Source organism: Tamandua tetradactyla, chromosome 1, assembly GCF_023851605.1.
Source record: "Tamandua tetradactyla isolate mTamTet1 chromosome 1, mTamTet1.pri, whole genome shotgun sequence".
NCBI classification, from domain to species: Eukaryota; Metazoa; Chordata; class Mammalia; order Pilosa; family Myrmecophagidae; genus Tamandua; species Tamandua tetradactyla.
Window position 1 is genome coordinate 39,900,978 of NC_135327.1, and position 10,076 is coordinate 39,911,053.

The 10,076-nt window shown below is 40.9% G+C and overlaps 1 protein-coding gene across 11 annotated transcripts in view; it reads left to right on the forward strand.

Annotated features, from left to right (window-relative positions):
- Positions 1-10,076, forward strand: part of RALGAPA2 (Ral GTPase activating protein catalytic subunit alpha 2) — a 426,648-nt gene that overhangs the window by 360,571 nt on the left and 56,001 nt on the right. The window contains exon 40 of one of the 11 annotated variants that reach the window (XM_077114757.1): positions 383-9,827. The exons of the other annotated variants lie outside the window; for them this stretch is intronic. The gene's annotated coding sequence lies outside the window, so the exon portion shown is untranslated. Of the gene's footprint in view, positions 1-382; positions 9,828-10,076 lie in introns of those variants that run through there. 11 annotated transcript variants of the gene reach the window in all.

Here is a 10,076-nt window from a genome sequence, read left to right on the forward strand (position 1 = left end):
GTGCTTGCTTTGCTCTGGCACTGAGTTCTAATTTGCTTCTGCTTTTGAGATTTCCTCACAAAGAAAATCAATGAGGGAGCTGCGTTAAGGACCAAGAGTACTTTAGTGTCTGATTACACCCTGTGCTGAATGCTTTCTGCACATTTAATCTTTCTAGAAAGTCAAGTTGCTGTCCCATTCTACAAGAGAGGAGACTAGGGCACTGTGATGTGCAGTGACTTATCCAGCATCTCAGTCAGTGAGCGGGAGAGGCAAAGCCAGGGCCAGCTGTGTGCTTGCTAATCCTCTCCAGCTTCCCACCCTGCGTCACTAATAGCCAACAGTATTCCTGTGGAGTATGTTAGATTTTCATATCAACTAAAACTTCTGCCTTTCTCCCTAGGTTTATTCGGACACTCTTCTTCATCTCTGGAAATATTTTTGAAAGGCACGTAGTTTTTTTTCCTTAAATGAAAGTGAAATCCAACCGAGTTTTTAGTTGTTTGTTCTTTTCAATCACTAATGTGTATTTCAGAATCGTTTATCTTTTTGTTAAATGTTCCTGCCAATGCTACTTCTGAATTAAAAAAAACTATCTAGTTTTGAAATTATGTCCCAAGCAGCTAAGGCTAAATTCCTAGGATGATAATATTTAAATGACTAAATATCTGTATACCATGGGTTTTTTTTACATTTCTAACACTTAAAGATTTTTCAACTCATTCAAACTGTACAGCCAAGTGTCTGAGGCTGTGGCCCTGGGCTTCTAACCACAGGGCATCTGCAGCCTTTGCCAGGACCCGAGAGGAGCCAGAGGGGCGTTCCTCTGGTACCCCTATCTGTTAACTTGGGTGAGAAAAGCTAGGAATGACTGAGGCAGGAAGGCTTCTTTTGCTCGCTGTCCTGCCTGCCCTTCCTCTGCTGTCATTGTGGTGGCTTCCTGGAGTCCTGTAGAGACCAGCCACAGGTCCACCCACGCTCACCTCTGAAGGGCCACCTTCAGCCTAAACATTGGCCATAGTGCCGGACTTAGAGATTAACCACCTTTCACATTTCCCACCCTCGTTTTCCTTGCTTTCACGTTCTGTTCAGAAAATGGTAGTCATTGGAAAAAGCTCCCCAAAAATCATCTTATGTAAATTAATGCCAATATACTTGAAAGTCCTCTCACTAAAGAAAAGTGGAATGTGAATTCCGAGTTAAAACCAGATTTCATTTTCTGGCCACTCAAATTCTGCCTCTATTTGTTTTTATATTTGCAAGTGAGTGTTAACCCAAATTAAAATGAAGGCAAAGCTGTATAGACTGTTCCATTTTGAAACAGCATTTGGCCACTAAATACAAAAAGAGCCAGAATCCATGTATAAATTATTCAGAAATTTGGTAAATAAAACGTGCAACTTCTAGCTAGGGCCATTGCCATTGCATTATTCAGTCCAATAAAGAGAATTTAATTTAATGGATTTGCAGCAACATTGTTCAGTGATCAACAAAAGGCACACTGTCTTCTATGAATAACTGATTTTCCCGGGGCATTCTGAAGAAAGTGGGTCCTCGTTAACCCTCGAATGGCTAGCTAATGCAATTGAAGCGCGACCACCTGGCAGTGAGGTTGCCCGTCAGCTGCCAAGGAAGGCCCGGCCGGGAGGACCAGGTGCTGTGTTCGCGCCATCTGATTGTTACAGCGGAATAAACAGCGTGATTGCACAGTATGGCCGGGGGCGAGAACCCGAAGCCACTGCCAACCAGAGAGCTTGCTTTCTTCTCTTGTCTTTGACAAGGGAATCCAAAAAATGCTTCTATTCAGGGCAGGTAATACTGACAAAGCTCCGAGGCTGTGTACTGCAATTAGGGAGGAAAAAAATAAGATGGGCCCCAAGAACCAAGCAGCAATAAGCTTGAAGTACCTGTTTCTCCATCGTACCCAAGCCCTGATGCCTTTGTAGCACAGGCTGTGAAGTTTAAATATAAAGATTAAAAAGAAATGCAAAAAAAGGAGGCTAAATACCAAGTGATCCATGTTTCCTGAAGCAGATTTGCTTTATTATCTTGCTTGTTTTAAAACATAATGCCAAGTGGTCACCATATGATAAACTTACTTAGGCCCAAATTCCATGGCAACCTAAATTCCCTGTTTTTTTTGTTACACTTAATAAAATGCTGGTCCACGTCATTTCTCTTTCTCTGTCTTCCTTTATAAAGACCTATAACCATCTATATTTAGCAGGCTGAAAGACTATGCCGTTGTTTATTCTCAGTAATTTTTTAAAGCACGGCTACCCATATGGAGTTATAAAAGAAAATTAGCACTGTTTGAGTTTTTAAAAAAACTTAATTAAGAAATAGGCATTATGACCTTTCTAAGGGGTTTTGAATGTGAAATGGTTCATTAAGTTCATGTTAATAGAAAAGTAAAGAGCACTTCCCCCAAACAGCAAGAAAAATCACTCTCAACACATTGATTTATTTCATTTGCTAAGCACAGGAACCATGCAATGTTTCATTCCCAGCAGCACATTAAATATGTGCAAAAGTAAAATTACAGGCAACAGTACTTTGTACTTTGTACTTGTGGTGTGTACATTTCAATAGGGTGGGAGGAAGAAAAACAAAGTGGAGAAAGATCTTTTTATGAAATTAAATTACCTGTTTTATATTGCTCTGAAGCTGTACCTGTAGCTGTTGATTCAGAGGAACTTTCATCGTTGCCTGTAGCTTCTCCACTGGAGAAAAATGTTTCCAGTTGGGTATTTAGTGTGTCGTGGTACCTAATTGTGAAAAGTTACCAGGGTTGCTTGGAGCTATGGGCGTCAGGAGTTCAGTGTTGCCTGGCATTATTATCAAATGGCAGTGAGGCCACTTGGTAATAACGTGGGAGGGTGACTTGAGCCAAGTTATGCCATGTCTCCTGGCCTTACTGTCTGCATCTGTGAAAGAGGACGAGTATACGATGATGCAAGAAAGGTACGTAATGCATGCTCTGGTGCAGACAGTGGCTTTATAAATGTAATGCCCTTCCCCCTTCCCACACATTGGATTTTTCCAATGAAAACTTTTTTCAAGTTATCCTAAGAAGGGCAAGAAGTCTGAAGAAGAGCACAAGATCTTGTTTTTTTTTCTTTTTTGGTGCATGGTCCAGGAATCGAACCTGGATCTCCCCCCTGAAAGGCAGACATTCTAACCTCTTTTCCCTTTTAAAGGATTAATTTTTCAGACTCCATTTTACAGAAGTACTCTGCAAGGACAAAGTAAATATATATAAACTTAGCTATTGGAGGTATGATAAATGTATTAATCTCCTAGTTGGGAACTGCATTTTATTTAACAAGGCAAACTTGAGTATCTAATTGGCGTTCCTTCTCGATGCTGCTTTGAGCTCTGGAGTTGGAAACCCCTCTTTGGAGTCTGGAACCTCAATGGGGTACCTTGGGCAGTGCCCACCTCTCCAGGCTCTGTTTCCATGGCAAAAGGGGGCCAGCACTGCTGTCACGTCATAGGGAGGTTGGACGAATTCTATGGGTTGAGCCTGAGTGGTGTGTCAGTGGTCTGCGCTGGTGATCACTACCCTTCTTGGCCCTTTGGGGAACTCAGCAGGGACACTAATAGGGAAAAGGGAGGTAGCCCTCTGGCAGGGTTGAGGAGTGGGTCCTCAGCCCTCTTCATGGTGTGGGCCTCCTGCCCTTCCCAGAATGTTCATATGTGCAGGAATAAACACAGGAGAGCAGAAGAAATCAGTTATAGTGAAAAAGATACTAAACTGTTTTTTAAATAAAGCACGTTAAATGCGAACACCCAAGTGGTGAGCGCAGTAACTACTGTAATTTTGAAGTAGTGATGCATAGAACCCATATTTTGAGCCAGTGGCAACAAATACTGTGATAGGGAAATGTCTGCCATTTCTACTGGTGACAAAGGCGCAGGCAGTCTCTGTGTCTTGTGGTCCTATTCATAATGGAAGGAAATGCTTAACTTCTTTTGGAGGATGTCATTTGTACCCAGTTCATGGATCCCTTGAATTCTGATTATGTCTGGAAAAAAGGCCCTGGGGTCCAAGGTCTCAGATTAAGAAGGCTTCCTCAAGGGAGTCTCAAGAACCGCTGAGTCAGGACCAGGTGGATTCCCTGAACTTGGATACAGCCAGAATCTTTCAGGTGTTGGTGCAGGAGTCTTTCAGTCAATTTGTCAGTCAGTCATTCAGTCCTTCTGTCAGCTAGTCTGTCATCAGTCAGCCAGTGTTTTGGTCAGTCATTCAATCCATCCGTCAGTCCACCATGTAGGGTATTGGTACTGAGCACCTAGGGGCTGGAGGTGCATGGTCACAGGTGTGGGGGATAAAGCACTGACCAGGACAGCGGAGCTTCCACGCAAGGGGGAAAGCAGATCCTAGCAGGAGAAATGCCTATACTGGCTTGTGGTGAGTGCTGAGAGGGAGTAAAGTGGGAAGGGGGCAGAAGCATCTGGGTTGGGCGCCTCCTGAGATGGCGGCATTCCAGAAGAGACCAGAAGGAGGAGCAGGGGGTGCTGGGGGCTCCTGGGAACAGCGTTCTGGGCAGAGGGCACACAGGACACCTTACCAGCCGCTCTGAGGACTTTGACTTCTCCTGTGCATGAACAGGGCCATTGGAGGAGAATTTAGCCATCCTGGTGGCCCTTCTGGGACCTGTGTCTGGGTTTGTATAGGAACATTAATGACCCTCCCTCTGTGGTTTCTGGATATAGTGGAGACATTTCCCTGCAGACTCAAGTGGCGAAACGTCTTCACTCCAAAGTTTCAGATGCTTTTGTCCTTTTCCAGAATCTGCTATGGCTTGGAGCTTCTTGATTTTAAAAATTGAAGGCCACGCTGCTATCAGTTTTTGTGTAGCACCTTCCCCAGTAAACCATGAAGCTGGTGGTGCTTGATTGAAAACTTTCAGGAAAGTGCCCCAAGAGGCCGGTGTGGGGTGGCTATGAGTAACTTGTGTTTGGGCTAGGCTGTTTAAATTAACATGTGCTTCATTTTTTGTTTTCATTTTGTTTATATACGCTTTGTTCCTCACTACCTGATGTGGCTAACCAGAGCTCAGGTTCTTCATATTTTCCTTCAGAATCCCAAAATAGATAACAAGTCATGACAGACCCCACTACATCCTTTTTCCTTCTCTTTTCTTTCCTTCACTTTCCCGACTGCAGAAAGCTCTGCATTCTCAGGCAGTTCACTCCAGCCTCTCTGTTACACCTTAACTAAACAGCTGGTATCTATTTGATGCGTAAGAATAACTTCCAGGATAACCTCTAGACTCTGTTTGGAATCTCTCAGCCACTGACCCTTTATTTTGTCTCATTTCTCTCTTCCCTCTTTTGGTCGAGAAGGTTTTCTCAATTCCTTGGTGCTGAGTCCCAGCTTATTCTAGGATTTCTGTCCCACATCGCCAGGAAGGTCCACACCCCTTGGAGTCATATCCCCCGTAGAGGCAGGGAGGGTAGTGAGTTTGCTTGCCCTGTTGCCTGAGAGATAGAAGACATTTGAGCCACAAAAGAGGTTCTCTGGGAGTGACTCTTTGGCCTAATTTTAAGTAGGCTTAGCCTATCCTTTGCAGGGATATGCTTCTTATGAACAAACCCCTATTGATTATGTTGTCCAAAAGTGCTAGCAAGAATATCAGGCCTTCTCCATAAGGGGAAGCTGCACTTTCCCTCTCTCTCACCATTCCCCCAAGGGGACTTTGCAAATACTTTTTTACTCACTGTTCAAATCACTCTGGGATTTATCAGGGCATCACTCTGGACAAACTTACAAAATCTCATGTCCTACTCAAGGTTGCATGTACTTATGATGTTCAATTAAACTGTCCGTGTAAGTTATATTAGGAGATGCACTAGTCAAAATATAAATTTTGTACAAAATAAACATTTTTTGCTTTAGTCTCACATGTAAGTTATAGTTTTAAAATATGGATTACCATCTATTTTCAGTGCCCTGCAATAATGACATAGCGTTGTTCTTCCTCATATGAAAACATTTTTCAATTTGTACATTTAGTCACTATCCTTGTACATGCTAGGGATTCCTAGATTATACCATCTCAGTCTTCATCATCTATCTTTCCTTCTGATTTCATTTGTGCCCATAGCCCTCCTCCCTCTATCATTCTTACATTTGGCTTCATTCAGTGTTCTAACATTATTGTATTATAGTTAGGTCGTTTTGTGCTATCCATTTCTGAATTTCTACAATCAGTCCTGTTGCACAATCTGTATCCCTTCAGCTCCAACTACTCAAAATCAACCCTATTTCTATCTCCTGATAGTCTCTGTTCTTAACTGAAATTCTCCAAGTTCATGCATAATGTTAGTTCTCATCAGTGAGACCATACAGTATTTGTCCTTTTGTTTCTGGCTAATCTCACTGAGCATAATGTCCTCAAGGTCCATCCATGTTGTTACATACTTCATCACTTTATTCTATCTTACAACTGCATAATACTCCATCACATGTACATACCACAGCTTGTTTAGCCACTCGTCTGCTGATGGACATTTGGGCTGTTCCCATCTCTTGGCAATTGTAAATAATGCTGCTATAAACATTGGTGTGCAAATTTCATTTGTGTCCTTGCCCTCATGTCCTCTGAGCAGATACCTAGCCATGGTATTGCTGGAACATATGGCAATTCTATATTTAGCTTCCTGAGGAACCACCAAACTGCCTACAAACAGTGGTTGTAACACTTTACATTCCCACCAACACTGGGTAAGTGTGCCTATTTCTCCACAACCTCTCCAGCACTTGTCATTTTCTGTTTTATTGATAATGGCCATTCTGGTGGGTGTGAGATGATATCTCATTGTGGTTTTGATTTGCATTTCCCTAACAGCAAGTGAAGTTGAACATCTCTTCATGTGCCTTTCGGCCATTTGTATTTCCTCTTCTGAGAAGTGTCTGTTTATGTCTTTTGCCCATTTTGTAATTGGGTTGTCTTTTTGTTGTTGAGTTGAACAATCTCTTTATATATTCTGGATACTAGACCCTTATCTGATCTATCATTCCCAAATATTGTCTCCCATTCTGTAGGCTGTCTTTTTACTCTCTTGACACAGTTCTTTGATGCACAAAAGTGTTTAATTTTGAGGAGTTCCCATTTATCTATTTCTTTGTTTAGTGCTCGTGCTTTGGCCTCCTATTATAAGATTTATAAGCTATTTCCCTCATTTTCTTCTAAAAGTTTTTTTTTAATTTTTTATTAATTAAAAAAACTTACAAGAAACAAACATTCCTAACACATACACTCAGCAATTCACAATATCATCACATTGTTGCATATTCATCATCATGATCATTTCCCAGAACATTAGCATCAATTCAGAAAAAGAAAAGACAACAGAAAAATATAACAAACAGAAAAAAATAAATTTTACAGGCCATTCCCCTTACTGATCCCTTTCACTGATCACTAGCATTTCAAACTAAATCTATTTTAACATTTGTTCCCCCATTATTTATTTTTATTCCATATGTTCCTCTCATCTGTTGACAAGGTAGATAAAAGGAGCATCAGACACAAGGTTTTCACAATCACACAGTCACATTGTGAAAACTATATCATTATACAATCATCATCAAGAAACATGGCTACTGGAACACAGCTCTACATTTTCAGGCAGTTCCCTCCAGCCTCTCCATTACATCTTGGATAACAAGGTGATATCTACTTAATGCATAAGAATAACCTCCAGGATAACCTCACGACTCTGTTTGGAATCTCTCAGCCATTGACACTTTGTCTCATTTCACTCTTCCCCCTTTTGGTCGAGAAGGTTTTCTCAATCCCTTGATGCTGGGTCTCAGCTCATTCTAGAGTTTTTCTCAATCCCTTGATGCTGAATCTCAGCTCATTCTGGGATTTCTGTCCCATGCTGCCAGGAAGATCCACACCCCTGGTAGTCGTGTCCCACGTAGATGGGGGTGGGGTGGGTATGATGAGTCTGCTTGCTGTGTTGGCTGGAGAGAGAGGCCACATCTGAGCAACAAAAGAGGCTCTCTTGGGGGTGACTCTTAGGCTTAATTTTAAGTAGGGTTGACCTATCCCCTGTGGGGTTAAGTTTCATATGAACAAACCCCAAGACTGGGGGCTCAGCCTATAGCTTTGGTTGTCCACACTGCTTGTGAAAATATCAAGAATTCAGCTTGGGGAAGTTGAGTTTTCCCCCGTTCTCACCATTCCCCAAAGGGGACTTTGCAAATACTTTTCCATTCACTGATCAAATCACTCTGGGATTCATCAGGGCATCATCTGGACAAACCAACAAAATCTCATGTCCTATACAAAGTTCCACGTACTTAAGGTGTTCAATCAACTATCTACATAAGTTATATTAGGAGAGCACTGTCAAAGTATAGATTTGTACCAAATAAACATTTTTTGCTTTAGTCTCACACATTAGTTGAAATTTTAAAATATTGATTACCATCTATTTTCAGCACACTGCAGTAATGACATTCTTTTGTTCTTCCTCGTGCAAAAACATTTTTAAAATTTGTACATTTAGTCACTATCATTATACACTCTAGGCATTCCTAGATTACACTATCTCAATCTTTATCGTCTATCTTTCTTTGTGATTTCATTTATGCCTCAGCCCTCCTCCCTCTGTCATTCTCATATGCAGCTTCATTCAGTGTTTTAACATAATTGCATTACAGTTAGGTAATATTGTGCTGTCCATTTCTGAGTTTTTATATTCAGTCCTGTTGTGCACAACTGTATCCTTCAGCTCCAATTACCCAATATCTTACCCTATTTCTATCTCCTGATGGTCTCTGTTACCAACGAAATATTCCAAGTTTATTCACTAATGTCAGTTCATATCAGTGAGACCATACAGTATTTGTCCTTTTGTTTCTGGCTAATTACATTCAGCGTAATGTCCTTAAGGTTCATGCATGTTGTTACATACTTCATAACTTTATTCTGTCTTACAGGTGCATAATATTCCATCTTATGTAAATGTCACAGTTTGTTTAGCCAACTGTCTGTTGATGGACATTTTGGCTGTTTCCATCTCTTGGTAATTGTTAATAATGCTGCTATAAACACTGGTGTGCAAATGTGCATTTGTGTCCTTGGCCTCGTGTCCTTTGAGTAGAGACAGCATATAGATGGTTCCTGTTTTTTAATCCATTCTGCTAGACTATGTCTTTTGACTGGAGAGTTTAATCCATTAACATTCGGTGTTATTACTGCATGGGTAGTACTTTCTTCTACTATTTTGCCTTCTGGATTTTATATGTCATATCTAATTTTCCTTATTTTTACTTTTACTCAGTCTTCCTTTTTACACTCTTCTCCACACCTCTCGCTTCTGTCTTCATATCTGTCTCTAGTGTTCCCTTTAGTATTTCTTGCAGAGCTGGTCTCTTGGTCACAAATTCTCTCAGTGATTTTTTACCTGAAAATGTTTTAATTTCTCCCTCATTTTTGAAGGACAATTTTGCTGGATATAGAATTCTTTGTTGGCAGTTTTTCTCTTTTAATAATTTAAATATATTATCCCACTGTCTTCTCGCCTCCATGGTTTCTGCTGAGAGATCTGCGCATAGTCTTATTGGGCTTCCCTTGTATGTGGTGGAATACTTTTCTCTTGCAGCTTTCAAGATCCTCTCTTTCTCTTTGACCTCTGACATTCTCATTAAGTGTCTTGGAGTATGTCTATTTGGATCTATTCTCTTTGGGGTACGCTGCACTTCTTGGATCTATAATTTTAAGTCTTTCATAAGAGTTGGGAAATTTTCAGTGATAATTTCCTCCATTAGTTTTTCTCCTCCTTTTCCCTTCTCTTCTCCTTCTGGGACACCCACAACATGTATATTTGTGCGCTTCATATAGTCTTTCAATTCCCTGAGTCCCTGCTCATATTTTTCCATTTTTTTTCCTACAGTTTCTGTTTCTTGTTGGATTTCAGATGTTCCGTCCTCCAGTTCAGAAATCCTATGTTCTGTCTCTCGAAATCTACCATTGTAGGTTTCCATTGTTTTTTTCATCTCTTCTACTGTGTCTTTCATTCCCATAAGTTCTGTGATTTGTTTTTTCAGACTTTCAATTTCTTCTTTTTGTTCT